This window comes from Adiantum capillus-veneris, chromosome 30 (genome assembly GCF_014529385.1).
Source record: "Adiantum capillus-veneris isolate H3 chromosome 30, ASM1452938v2, whole genome shotgun sequence".
Taxonomy (NCBI): domain Eukaryota; kingdom Viridiplantae; phylum Streptophyta; class Polypodiopsida; order Polypodiales; family Pteridaceae; genus Adiantum; species Adiantum capillus-veneris.
In genome coordinates this window covers 42,962,341-42,977,166 of record NC_140960.1, presented here as the reverse complement: position 1 = coordinate 42,977,166, position 14,826 = coordinate 42,962,341, and positions in this window count along the sequence as shown.

The following is a 14,826-nucleotide window of genomic DNA, read 5'->3' as shown; positions in this document are numbered from 1 at the left end:
TTAAGGATTTAAAGACAGTGGGTCACTCAAAGCCTATAGACAAAAACATATCTAAAGTTATCATCTGGTCCTCCCAGTTGCCTGGGAGGGCCTGGTGTTTAGGGGTGTGTGTAGCTGTTAAACTTAAATAAATACCACTCTAGAGACCAGAGTTTCGTGTGCTACCTCCAAGACATCCGAAGCCCTCATCAATCGCTGAGAACTCTGTGGGGCAAGGAGGAATGGAAAATTTCCCATCTTTGCTTCTTTGCCTGCAATTTGGTTGCATCCGTATGTGTGATCATACTCTCTGAAAACAAAGGTCGATCAACCTTAAAAATTTCCCATCTCTGCTTCTTTGCCTGTAATTTGGGTGCATCCATATGTGTGATCATACTCTCTGAAAACAAAGCCCGACCGACCTATCCCTTCAGTTGTTCATATAGAAAGCCCCTGGCAAATGCTTTAGTCACCTCCATACCATAATTTCCTGGAGGTTCTTGATACATAGATGTGAACAATGTATAAAACTTGTTCCAAAACTCTGGCTTCGCATCTCTACATTTTATTTTATTGCCCTGCTTTGGCACCTCCTTAAAGAATTTCAACCAGTCTTTGGCTGTGAAATCTGCCTCAGTCACGGATTGTGTTGGGAAGGTCACATACTTCATGTGCTTGGTCTTTGTTCATGCAAAAGATTGTCTTCCTCTCAAAAGGCACATAAGGAGTACACCCAATGCTTCTTGCCCTATATGAAACAAGTTAAAAGCTAAGACATTAAAACATGGGCATCCAACCAATTAAAGTTATTTACTAGAAATGCATGAATGCACAAACATGAAAACATGGGCAACCATCCAATCAAAGTTATTTACTAGAAATGCGAGAATACACAAACATGTATGCTTAAATGCATGCTTGCAGGCCTCTATCTTGGGTTTTGAATGCAAGCTTGAAGGCATGCATATAAGCTTCTCACAATTATCATAAGGTTAGTAAACAAATGAGTGCTTTCATAGTAGTACCTTTGAGTTGGTAGTGACATCATTTGCCATCTTTGAAGTAGTGGAGGCCTTGCGAGGAGGAATCGTGCACACCTTCTTTGTCCTCTTCCTAGCAGGGGATGCGGATGGTGTGGACAAAGGGGAGTCTGATGGTGGAGGAGAGGGAGATGGAGAATGGGTTTTCCTCCTCCTTCTTGTTGACTTGCTTTATTTTTCTTTAGCTGGGGGAGTCGCCTGGCCACCAGCATTGCCCACTCTCTGCAATCGTCATCGAGCAGCCTTCATGATTGCACAGTAAGGTGCCGGCCCCCACTACTTTCACACACGTAGTGAAGTTAGGACTATAAACAATTTCAAAAGGATGAAGCTTTTGAATGATTCAATTCTTAATTTAAAATATTCAAGCGAAATTTATGTTTTCTAAGGAAGCTAGCAAATATCCCACCCCCTTGCTACCATTACCCCAAAAATAGGTAGCTAGTGTACCACCTTCCTGCTAATCGCATCCTTTAGGCACTGAAAAGTGCGGTTACATTCCACAGTTTAGATGAACTTGTTCTCTTTCTTTATGTAGGGGTAATGCCTTGGCTGCGAACATATGAACAACTTTACGATAGAAATTTATGTACCCCAAAAATGAACTCACTTCTGACACAGTAGTGGGTGCTCTCGCTTGTTGAATGCTCTTGATCTTGTCTTCAACCATTTCAATGTCGTTCCTTGATACAATGTGGCCCAATAGCTGGCCCTTCCAGACCATAAATACAGATTTGAATGGGTTTAAGGAGATCCTCTTCTCCTTGCACCTTTTGAAGACCATTTCCAAAAATAGTAAATGCATTTCTTCCATAGAAAAGACAGTGAAATTGTCCACGAAGATGGCCAAAAATTTGTGTTAAAATTCAATGAAAATCTCCATTATGCATCTCTAAAAAGTTGTTGGAGCATTGCAAAGCCCGAATGGCATCAATAAGTACATAAAAGCTCCCCATTTAGTGATAAAGGTTGTTTTGGCCCTATTTTCTGGTGCAATCTTTAACAGATTGTAGCCACTATACCCATCCATAAAGCTATACATTTCGTGGCCTACAATCTCATCTAACATTGGTAATGGAAAAGAATCTTTAATGGTGTAGGCATTCAACTCTCTATAGTCAACACACACTTTGAGTTTTCTATTCTTCTTAGGGACTATCACTATGGGAAACAACCAGTCACTACTTGCGACCTTTGTAATGAACCCAACTTTAGAATGTTGTCGATTTCTTCCTTGACCTTTTTAGCATAGTTAGGATTCATTATATACCTTTGTAGTCATTACTTGCTACCTCGGTAATGAACCTAGCTTTGAGAAGGTTGTCAATTTCTTTCTTGATCTTTTTAGCATAGTTGGGATTCCTTATGTACCTTTGCGGTTTAAGTGGTCTAGCATTTGGCTTCAGTGGTATTCGATGTTGGAAAATTTCTAGATCAACTCTGTTTAGGTTTGTATGTTCCCAAGAAAATATGTCTTTATACTTATAGAACAATGCTTGGCCTTTTCTTTAATCTTTGGCTTCATATGCTTGTTGATCTTGATCATTCTGGGTTTTTGCTCAGAGCTGAGATTCTAGTCCTCTAGTTCTTAATCATCTAAAAGTAGCCAGTTTGGCCCACCTCCCTTTCTCTTGGCCATCAACTCTGCTTATTTTTCAATTCAAATGCATGCATCATAATCGTTGAAAGGGTTGTTGACTTCTAAAAGATCATTATGTACATCCAGTGCCAGTGCTCCTTTGATGTTAATTGTTTTGGTGAGCGGCCATCAATCTAAATTGTATGTTCTCCAGAGTTCAACTCAGTGAATTAATTTGGATACTGCTATTTCTACCTCTCAACTCTCTTTATCCATCAGCACCACACTTATATCAATTTTTCTTAACGAAAAGATGTTCATGGATGTGAGCATTCTTTCAATCTTTTTAGTCCTATATTTCTTACATAATTCTTCTGGCCTTAGCACCTTCCTCCAGCTTCTGGTGTTGTCTATCTTAATCTAAATTCTTTTGTTGGATCCTTAAATTGTCAGGGTTTGATCTATGTAGTCATGAAATGCTCCAAAATTCCAAGTCAAGGCCGTCCTAGCAACATGTCATAGGCTCCTTGTACATCCAGAACCAGAAAGCTGGTTTTGAACTTTTCTTTTCTGAATCTTATTTGTATGTTTTCAATAAGCCCAATAGATTGGACTACTCTATGATCGGCCATCCTTACTCTGAAGGGAGCTCGCTTCATCTCCGTTATTCCCATATTTTGCCTTAGATGTTCGCCAAGAATATTGACTTCTACTCCTCCATCCAGAATTATCCCATATAAAAGTTCCCATTGTTTGCAAAGCTTTTAATCTATCTGGATTACTGGGATCTCATAGTCTTGAATGGTTGCCAAATCCACAATCGTGGCTTCAGCCTCAGCTTTCTTCTTTTGCCTAATGAATTTTGTGGCCTCTAGCAATGTGTGTTTGATGTCATCCAGTTCTATTGTCATCTTCTGAATGCGTTCATAGGCCTTCACATAAATTTCATCATGCTCGTTGCCAGAGCTACTATTGTCCGAACTAAAATATTTCTCCCCTTGAGTATCTTCACAGTTCCATCCCGTGTTTTCTCGTCTGGTGGTTGACTGGCTCTGTGATGAATCCGCTCAATCCTTCAATAGACCATTGACTACAGCCTCAGTCAAGTCTGCTATGACTTGCCTTGTCCCATTAACCAAACTTTCCACCGCAGCAATCATAGACTCCTCCAGGCTATCTGTTGCCCCCTCCTTCATAGGTTCCAAAGTTTGAGGTGGTAGCTTTTGAACGGTTTAAGCTTCAGAACATTTCGATTGTTCTGCTAGATTTCTTGACAAATTTTCAATGCTTTTTGTTGGCGAGCTCCCTTTGTTCCTGCCATTCATCTACAACCTTCTCTTTTCCCTTAGCCTTCCATACCCTTCTCTATTATTCCCACTTTTTGGTTTTAGTAGTCTGATTATCTTCTTCATCTGGAAGCTCTTCGATCACCACTCCCTTACTTCTACTGACTGCTCTCGCTAGTACTAGTTCTGGTCTTTTTTGGTCAGTCACCTCTGGCTTGGGTGAATGTGGACATTGAGCCGCGAAATGGCCATACTTACCACAATGGTAACAGTTAATATTCCACTTTGAAACATCTCCCCTGCCTGTGTCCCTACCAGCGTTGTTCTGGTATCGTCCCCGACCAGCCCCAATACTTGTGTTGGCTTCATTCTCTTTAGGCCCACTGGCTCCATCTACCTTAGATGCTTTAAGATTGGTGAGTGCAATCATCAATAGATCCTTTCCTTTCTTGAAATGGTGAATTTTGATTCCGCATTTGTTTCGAACATGTCCAAAAGCCTTACAATATGTGCATTGAGAGCATTCATTAGGCATGTGATCTTTTGATTAATATTTGGAACACCATATTTTGGCTTTCTATAATGAGGGTCTTGTTTTTTCTATCTCAGCGATATGTCTGGACATTTCTTTGATCTTCTTGGTGCGGGACCCCTTTTTCTTACCAGTCTCCAAGTACTAGCAAAAATTTGGTAAGAATATGGCAAAGCATCAAGAATAGTATGCACAAGGGAACTGTAAAAAATGACTTCGCCTACATAAATAAGTTGCTCATTGATATCCTTGACACCAACAAGGAAAGTGTCCATATCATCTTCCTCATACATAATCTTCGGCTCTAGCTCTTTATGCAACAATGCAATTTTTGCCTCATTGCGACTTGCATAAAGACCAGCCAGAATATCCCAAGCCTGTTTTACAGATTTCGATGAACGAATGTGAGGAGTAGTAGTGCGCTTCATAGACAATGCAATCAATGCATGCGCCTGTGCATCTTTTACATCCCAACGAGTTTGATCAATCATAGGCAAAACAACTCTAGCAGCAGCAATCCTGCCACCAAAACCTGCAACATCCTCAACATCGCCTACATCCTCAGAACCAAGACGTACATCAATGCCCTACATAATATTCCAAACTCCCTTTGAAACAAGGACATGTTGCATCATATAAGCCCACATAGGGTGATTGTCCCCATCTAATCTATCCTCAACAACAAACATCTTGAACACATTTGTGTTGTTGTCAGCCATAGTAAATGTTGCACCTGATGTGAAAACTGCTAAAAAAGAGAAGATTGTAAGGGACCTGCTACGCAAAAAACGACACTAACAGAATTTTAGAGCACAAAGACAAAATAGCCAGCACAATACTGCCTGTAGTGGAAATGGAGACCGAAATGACCCAAATGAAAATATTTGTTGATCTGCAAACACTCACCAAAGCTCACAAAAATCGGAGAAAGGAGCAGGCATGTGCTGGAGCTGCTTGCGAGACTAAGCCCGAGAGGATGCAACCTGCCCTGATACCAATTTTTGGAATTAGGGTTGCAGGAAAACACACACAGATAAAGGAAATTATCGTTTAAAGGGAAAATGTTGGAGAACACGAAGGAAGCTCAAGGCACACAACAGAGAGTGTATTACTTAGTGTGCAATAGAAAGATAAGATAGCACTAGAGTGATGGGCGTATATACAATGCACGGGGGGGAAACCTCCTAATAAGGAAAAAAATTCCCCGACGGTCCTAAGTGTGTTCACACACATCACTACCACATGTATATGGTAACACCTTCTTGCTTGTAGTCTTGTAAATCACTCTCAGCAGTGCACTAGAACCTCCTTGAATACTGGAGCCAGTATTGTCTCTCTAAATGATGCAATATGGCACTTCTTGTTCGAGCTGCTCTTTCCAATTATTCTTCATTTCAACCTCGTAAGGAGTGAGAGCATTCCAGGTTTTAGTATCAGGATCATAAAAAGTTCTCTTGCCTTTGGTGAGTCTTGCCCTAGCCAATTTGTGACAGTATGAGGTTGTATGAATCCAACCTTCAGGAAGCAGCTGAAGGTGATTACATTTAAGTCTGGCTTCAAAAAGAGTTTCAGCCATCTCCCTGAACTGGGGTTCATAAGCAGCTCTATTTGTCAACTTCTTTTTGGGGATCTTGGATGCCTCCACTATGAGTTGGAAAAGTTGATTAGTGATCTTCATGAGCTGGCAAATTTGAATACGCCACTGCGCCATCTTCAGCTTGAAGTTCTACAAAGCGTTTAACAGATTGTCTGCTTGGTCTTTCTTCAGAGCTTCATCCAAAACTTGATTCTCATCCAAAACCTAATTCCATGTTTTCCATTTAGTTGTAGCTCTTTTATACCGGTCCCTTAGCTCATCTACTATCTTAATATATGTTTGTTGATTAGTTGGTTCAATCTACTTGGGATATAACACTAGGAAGAATCTAGGGAGTTTAGCCTCTTTAGCAAGGATTGCATACATGAGTACAAGAGAATCTAGAACGAATTCAATGAAGTTCATAACCATCTGATTCTCCTATTGCATCATCCTTCTAGTAATACGGACCAGGTGAAAAAGACTCTTGAGATTCATCTCCTGCTCTTTGAGAGTCACTCTTGTCCGTGGTCCTTTGCCACTGGTGGCATTGCATTGTAAAAGTAGTTCGACTTTGTTATCCAGGACTCCCCTTGCAATTTGTAGCTTAACCATCATTTCCTTAATATCATTTTTGATATCTTTCATGCACTTGTAAGTTGGCTTATCTCCCAGTAGCATCTCCAATTGTAGTCCCAAACTCTTGAGATCCATTGTGGATGGGTCCTTAATGTGGGGATTTACCATGACATTTTCAGTTGTAAGGAACCATTCAGGTACCCAATCCAAAACCTAGACACAAATGGGATGAGGTGGTAACCGGTAGGTCTGTTGATCATGGAAGTGTATCATTTTCTAGTCTTGCACCATTTTGCGGGCTCCTACAAAAAACATCTCAAATCTCTCTAAATCAGTATAGATTGTCTCATCATGGAGAAATTCTTGAATTTGAAGAGAGTTTTGCCTCTTCAGCTTCTTGTTTAAGGCTAGTAGGGTAGACAAATGGTGTGGGTTTGTATCCGAATTTGAGTCTGAACTAGACTTTATCCTTATGCCTTTCCCCTTGTCCTGAAGCTGATTGATTGGTATGTATAGAACAATGGCTTGTTATGTGGTCAGCTCCCTATAATCACAATCTTTGTTCTTTAGATTGAGTCTTGTTACTGTTTCTGCTGCTTATCTTTACCAAACTAAGTCTGATCCTACTGTTGAGTCTAGCTACCAGGTATATTGTTCTGACTGTCTAAGCCAATGCTAGCGGTTGTCTAGTCTCCGCCAATCACTAAAATCGAAGAGGCTTGATCATCATCATTATCATGATCCGCCCCAATGTCATCGCCTTGCTCCTACTCATCATTCTCTTCCTCCTCCTCATCAGCATCCTAGTTTTCGATGTATTCCACTAGCACCTGGTTCACCATAGCTATCCTCAAGATAAGATTTTATTGATTCCACTAAATTTTGTAGGTCCTCCATATTCAAACTCAACATCAACGATATCTATCAGGGATTGATATATATATTCTTTGTGATAGCCTACTTCAGGGTGATATGATTGGCAAGTAATGATTTTAAAGCAATTTTCCTTTCATCCATCCCCCCTTGAAGCTCCTCCTTAGCCTCTTTTGTGAATCGCCTCTCGTCCACTAGTCATTGGTTGTCACTTTTTTCAATTTTCTTTTGCTGAGAGGCTAGCAGCCTTGTATTCGTGTTGCGCTTGATAGAGAGCTCTACTTTTTCCAGTTCAGTCTTAGTGCTTTGAAGTTGCATCTGCAAGGCATTTATTGATAAACTGGGAGCTATTTGGTGAGCTTCTATCATCTCTCCCATGGCGTTTACAATGATGTTCCATCCATACATCATTGTGGCTGTACATCCATTTGTGATGGTATCGACATCACTCTGAGAGGTTTTATATACAATAAGAGGGGTGGATAAGGCACAAGTGCCTTATTTGGCTGTTGAACTACCATTCTCCCATGAAGGGGTCTCTTTTGGAGCCTATGTAGTCTATCCACTTGAGTTGGTTGTATTGGAGGAGGGGCGACCAAAGCTACTAGGATTGTGATATATCCTTGTTCCTAGTGTCAATTGGTGGATCCTAATCACCGATAGTCTTCTTTTTTTCAATTGGTGAGGTTTAAGCCAACTCAATGGGTTGATCTGTTAAATTTCCTTTAACGTGTCCCCCTTCAATTGACTTAACTGGAGTCATCTATTTCAGCTTTAATTGGTTCCAAAAAGCAATTTCTTTTGTTTCTTTTCTAGTAACTTGGTACTGTCATTGGTGCCAGCTCCTACTGTGCCAATGTTTGCTTGTGGTGATGTCCTCTTTGCTCACCTTTTAACTATATCCAAGTCATTGGCTTCATCCATAGTGTCATGTTCTATTTATTGACCTTCAATGTCTTGTTTCTCAATAACTTGATTGGTGTTGGACACTTCCCCAGCTGCTTTATCCCAGACTTTGTTTGCATTGGGGTGCACTGGGATACAAGTTGCCCAATACAAAAATTGTCATGCATACCAGGCCTTGAATACACTTCGGCTCTTCACCTTGGTTGTCTATTGAACTAGATTGTTATGCAAAAACATGGCCAAATTAATTTTTGCCTTAGAATCTCTAATTCGGAGCCAGTAACATCTCAAATAACTTCTAGGCAACATAGGTAGGATTATTTTTTAGGCTAATGGCCTCAACAATGAATTTGTACATTGGTTTGTACTGCAAAGCATCCACTGGAACTCCTTGAGCTCCCCTCTTCTTTTCTTGGTTGTTATTGTGGCCTAGACTTCTTTGCCATGGATTTCTGTTGAGGTATAATGTGTTGAGTATTTGTTGGATGATCCCTGCATCAAATTCCATTATGGTTGCCTCCATGACCACTTGTAAGTCCCATAGCTTCAAAAGTGCTCTTTCATCGAGATGGAAGACATATTTTCCTATGTTTTTATGGGGTATCAAATAGGCCCACTGAATCTACTCAACTTGTTTATCCATCTATTCTATTGGTTGATTCATGCTTTCCTTCATCTGTTTGGATAGCTTCTTGGTCTTTGCCATGTCGAACTCCTCTGAAGAACCCTACAAGGAAGACGACTCACCTATGGTTGTGGAGAAGGAGATACACGAAATCCAATGTCAGGCTTAGACACGAAGGCTATGGAAATAGAAGGCAAAGGTGAGGGTATGGCACAGTTTGGGGGTTGTGTAGACGGTGAGGGTACAGAGAGCTCGCAAGTTGAGGAGCAAGTCGCACGATTTCTTGAGAGTAAAGTGTAGGATCACTCACCCTTTGCATAGTTATTATTATACGCACCATGAATGCTCCACACTCATGCTCTCTTGGTTTTTAGGGCAGCCGCCTACCACGCGGTAGCCATGCATTGGTCTAGTCACCTAATCATTACTTGCAAGATTCTACTCTTGATTGTTGGTTGCTTGTGACAGTTAAGACTGTCAGGATGTATTAGTTTTATATTTATCTTAGTCTGAACTAGAATTAAAGTCCACTCGTTTCAGCAAATCCTGGCCTCCTTCCTCAACTGATATGATATGAAACAAGTCCAATGGCTCATTTTCAGACTCTGAATGGGTCTTTGGTACTAGTGTTACTACGATCTCATTTGAACTAGCATAATGCAATTTGATATTAACCCCATTATAGACTTCGGGCAATAGTAATCCTAATAAGTCTCTTAATCTTACTTTGCCATTAGAGAATACCTAGTCAACCTCATAGGGTCCATGCCATGCTATCTTCAAATTAGGTTTCTTCGGTCCCAGCTTTGATTGGTATAGCAGTACTAGATCACCATTCTTGAATTCCCTAGCCTTAATTTTACTATCATGCTAGTGTTTCCTTCTTTGGTGGACCACCTCTTGTCCCAATGTAGCTCGTTTTCTGACTTCATCCAAATTCAGTAATTCATTTAACCTGTATTTCAGATTCTTGTTGAAATCCATTCCATGTTTAAATGCCAGCTTGAGGTTTGGAATTGCAAACTCCATTGGAACTACTACCTTTGTCCCATAGACCATTTTGAAGGGTTTCATGCTAGTAGTTGACTTTGTAGGCAGTCTTATAAGCCCAATAATGTTGTCTGGAGTTTTGCATCCCATTAATGTGGCTCTTTTTGGACTATTTTAGACAAAATGATTTTTATTGTCTTGTTGCTGCTTTTTGCCTGACCATTGCACCTTGGATAATATGACGTTGATTTTTGGTGCTTAACTGAAATTATCTCAGTCAATATTTGAATTGTTTCATTCATGAAGTGTGTACCCTGATCTGAGATAATCTCAATAAGACATCCATATCTGTAGATAACATTTTCATACAAGAACACCGTTGTTGATCTAGTAGTATTATCTGGTAGGGCCTTAGCTTCAACCCACTCACATAACAAGTGACCATAATGATCTACCTATTTTCCTAGGAGTAATCTTCTTGAATGGACCCATGAAGTCCAATGCTCACTTCATAAATACTCCAATGGTTGTAGTGGAGTCAGAGGTGTCATGTCAGCTACTGTTGGCCTTCCCATCCGTTGACAACTGTCACAAGGTTTGCAAAATGCTATGAAGTCCACCATCATAGTCTACCACCAGAGGCCTGCTTGTTGCAGGACAAGTGATGTTAGTAGAGAAATGTCCACCTGCATCTCCACTACGAGCCTCTGTGATTACTTGCATCCTTCCTTGCATATGCACACATCTTGGAAGCACACCATTGATACCAATCTGTAAAGAGCTCCTCCAATGATGGTAAACTTCAAGCTCTTTATATTCAGTGCATTTTTCTTTGAGTGGGACAAATCATCTAGAGATCCTTCCAGTAGAAGGAAGTCATATGTGTCTTTTCATTCAGGATTTGATCCTTCTAGAGCTGTACTCTGAAAAAGTTCAGCATCTACTAGTTCATCTCTCAATGATGTCTTTGAACTACAATCTGTGCTTCTTGAAAGAAAATCAACACCACAAATGGGTTTTTCCTAGCTTATGGAATATTTTGAATTCGAATTCCATTAGAAACATTATCCATCTAATCAACCCTCCTTGAATAATCACTTTGTTGATTAGGAAGAGGGGTCCCTGATGATCCACATAAAAAGTGAAACAACTTCCCCAGTAAATAAAGCAGCTTCTTGTGTTATCTGTCTTTATCTGAATTCTGCTGCTGGATCCTTGAATTGTCAATGTTTGGTTGGCATAGTTGTGCACCACACCAACAGTTATGAGCCATGGTCTGCCTAGAAGCATCACATACGCTCCTTGTACATCTAGAACCAAGAAGTTGGTTTTAAATTTCTCTTTACCCATTCTGATTTGCATGTTCTTGATAGTCCTATAGCTTGGACTACCCTATGGTCAGCCATTCTCTTTGTGAATGGGCTGGTTTTAAATCAGTGATCCCAATTTTCTGCCTCAGATGTTCACCGAGGATGTTAACTCCAGCTCGTCCATCCAATATTGCTCTAGATAATGGTTCCCATTGCTTCCTTAATTTGTAATCAACTTGAATAACTAGAACCTCATCATCCCTTATGACTGCCAAGTTTATTGCTCTTGCTTCAGCTTCTATCTTCCTCTTTTGTTTGATGAACTTTGCAGCTTCTGGTAATGTGCGTCTGATATCATCCAACTCTACTATCAACTTCTGGATTCTTTCATAGACCTTCTCATATATTTCATCTTGTTCATTACCAGAACTATAATATGAACCAAAAGATCTCTGCTCTGATTAACTGTCTTCATAGTTCCATTGGGTTGACTTCCCGGGTCTAGTAGCTGGCACACACTGTGATGGACTCTTCAACTGATCCTTCATCAGTTTAGTTCCTCCAGCTTTGGTTAAGTCATATCTGACTTGTCGTACTTCTTCAGCCAAACTCTGAACTACAACAATCATAGATTCATTCAATCCAGATGCTACTTTTTCTTCCCGAGCCTCTGAAGGTTGGGGTTGTAGTTTCTGAATGGTTCGATCATCTGAACACTCTGGCTGTTCTGGCATCTTCTTTGCCAAGTTCTCTATGATCTTGGTTTACACTGTTCTCTATTCTTTCCATTCATCAACTACTACTGTATCTTTGCCTTTTGTCTTCCATACGCCTCTCTATTGCTCCCACTTCCTAGTCTCGACAGTTTGCTTCTTTTTAGACTCATCTAAAATTTCTTCAATTACAACCCCTTTACTTTTGGTTACCACCCTTACTGACATTGGTTCATGTGGTTTGTGTTCAGACCCCTCTGCTTTGGCATCCTCTGGGTACTAAGCTGCAAAGTGACCATATTTTCCACATGTGTGACAATTTAAGCTTCTTTTATCAAAGTTACTTCTACCTCTGCCCCGATCAATACCCCTTGGTATCTACCCCTGCCATTGCCAGTACCCATGTTGGTCTCAGTTTCCTTGGAGCCACTTGCTACATAAGCTTTCACTGCTTCAAGATTCATCAGTGCAATCATTGATAATTTGTTTCCCTTCTTGAAATGATGAATCCTTGGTATCTACCCTGCCATTGCCAGTACCCATGTTGGTCTCAGTTTCCTTGGAGCCACTTGCTACATAAGCTTTCACTGCTTCAAGATTCATCAGTGCAATCATTGATAATTTGTTTCCCTTCTTGAAATGATGAATCCTAATGCTACAGTTATTCCATACATGCCCGTAAGCCTTGCAATATATGCAATGTCAACATTCATTAGATCTATGGTCTCCCGATCTGCATTGTGAACACCAGATCTCCACCTTTTTGACTAAAGACCTTGTCTTAGCCAATTCAACAATTTGCTTTTATATTTCTTAGAGCTTTCTCGTCCACGATCCCTTCTTTTTGGCGTTGCCTTTTTCATTTGAGTCACTCTCAAATGAATTGGAAGTAGTGTTGGACTACGACCCTTTAGTCAATGAATCACTGTCATTGGATTGTCTTTTCTTGCGGCCCTTCTCCGTTTTGGCTCGTTGCTCGAATTTTAGTTCTCTTTGAACCAGATCATTAAATTTCTTTGTGGGTGCTGGAATCTCGTATTCCCTTAACTACTTACGTTTTAAAACCATTAAGGAACCACGCTCGCATCGTTTTTTAGTAATGGAGGCTTTTGCAGTTGTTTGGTCAATTCCTTAATCTTCTCTACATAGCTTCCGACCGACAATTTGCCTTGCTTGATCTTATCTAGTTCACACAATATGTACTCATCACCCCTATTATGTGAATATTCCAAGAGAAAAGCCTTAATCAACTTATTGTAGGATCTGAGCCGGCAAGCTTGATAATGGTAGTACCATTTTCTAGCTGCCTCCTTCAATGTATGGGGAAAATATCCCCCCCATTCATCCTCATCCATGTCCTTGAGTTCAACATATTGTTCAAAGGCTTGGATGTGTACATCTAGTCATCTTTCTTTTCCCCTTTGAAAATTGGAAATGAGATTTTCAGGTTAGCAGAATGGTCTTGGTTACTGGATATGGTTTTGTGAACTGGCTTTCTGTCTTTGGATTGTCTCTTAGCATAATGATATGTATCAGCTCCCAAGTCCTTGTTATCATCAATCTCAGTCACTGTATCCTCTTCATGCTGCTTTGTTGATTTATGTCTTGCTCACTTTCATCAGTTGGTTTTCGGCTTCGCTGAGAATCATGAGATCCGGTCCGTCTTTCCGCTCTCTCTGCATGTCTTTGCCTGGAATGGGTCGAATGCTGTGAATCCCTTGATTCAATAGCTGCTCCCAGTTCTGTAGGAACATCTGTCTCATTCCCAAATTCTCTCTTAGTATTAGAGCCTCGCTCTTACTATTCTAGAATGGTCCTGACGCGGTCCGGATCATCCATGAATCTAGTAGCTGGGCTTCTGCCTCATGCAGCTCGTCTGGGTGGCATGGTTAATCTCTTATAGCTCTAACACCAACTGGGAGATCGTTCGTTTGTCAAGATCAACTTAGCTCAAGTCATTGTGATCACCAAAATGGAATGAGCTAGACACTTATGACATCTATTCCATGTTGGTCAATTAGAGTTAGTTCAGATCAGGTCACGACTTCAAACATCAGATCAGACAAGACTGGAATGAAATGCGACACTGGAACTGAAATATAATACTCAAAATTGAGACTAGAGGCTAAAATTGGAACATAATCAGATTAGTACAGGCAAAGTACAACCATTTGAACCAAGCCTGTTGTGGGCTTAATGATTAGAGTTACAAAGTATAAGAGCGTGAAGAGATCTAAGATACAAGGAAGTGATAGTGAAGTGTCTAAAATTGAGTAGAGGGCCCTATTTATAGCCCTCAGGCTAGACTTTGATCGACTGTGCACTGTATGAGTTATCGATGTAACTAGCCTTGGTAATTGCCAATCCAATCAGCCTAGTCGCCCATCTGAGTATTTGTTTGGAGGCAATTCCCACCATTCACACACACATAGAGAGAGAGAGAGAGAGAGAGAGAGAGAGAGAGAGAGAGAGAGAGAGAGAGAGAGAGAGAGAGAGAGAGAGAGAGAGAGAGAGAGATGAGTTAGCTCTTCTGCCTCAAAGATTGCAGCAACCTTTAGAGAAGACAACAGAGAGCCGTGGAAAGAGATCGAGACAAGGAATAGATCTTGTGCCACGATGCTCACTTGGGGTTCGAGTACTTATAAGAAGCGTGTAGTTAGTTTGCGCCTTGCGGGCATGGGTGCAAGGAAGGGGAGAGAGAGAGAGAGAGAGAGAGAGAGAGAGAGAGAGAGAGAGAGAGAGAGAGAGAGAGAGAGAGAGAGAGAGAGAGAGAGAGAGAGAGAGAGAGGAAAGATATCTGATATCTGAAAGTTGAGAGCAGAGATGAGAGGTGACAGA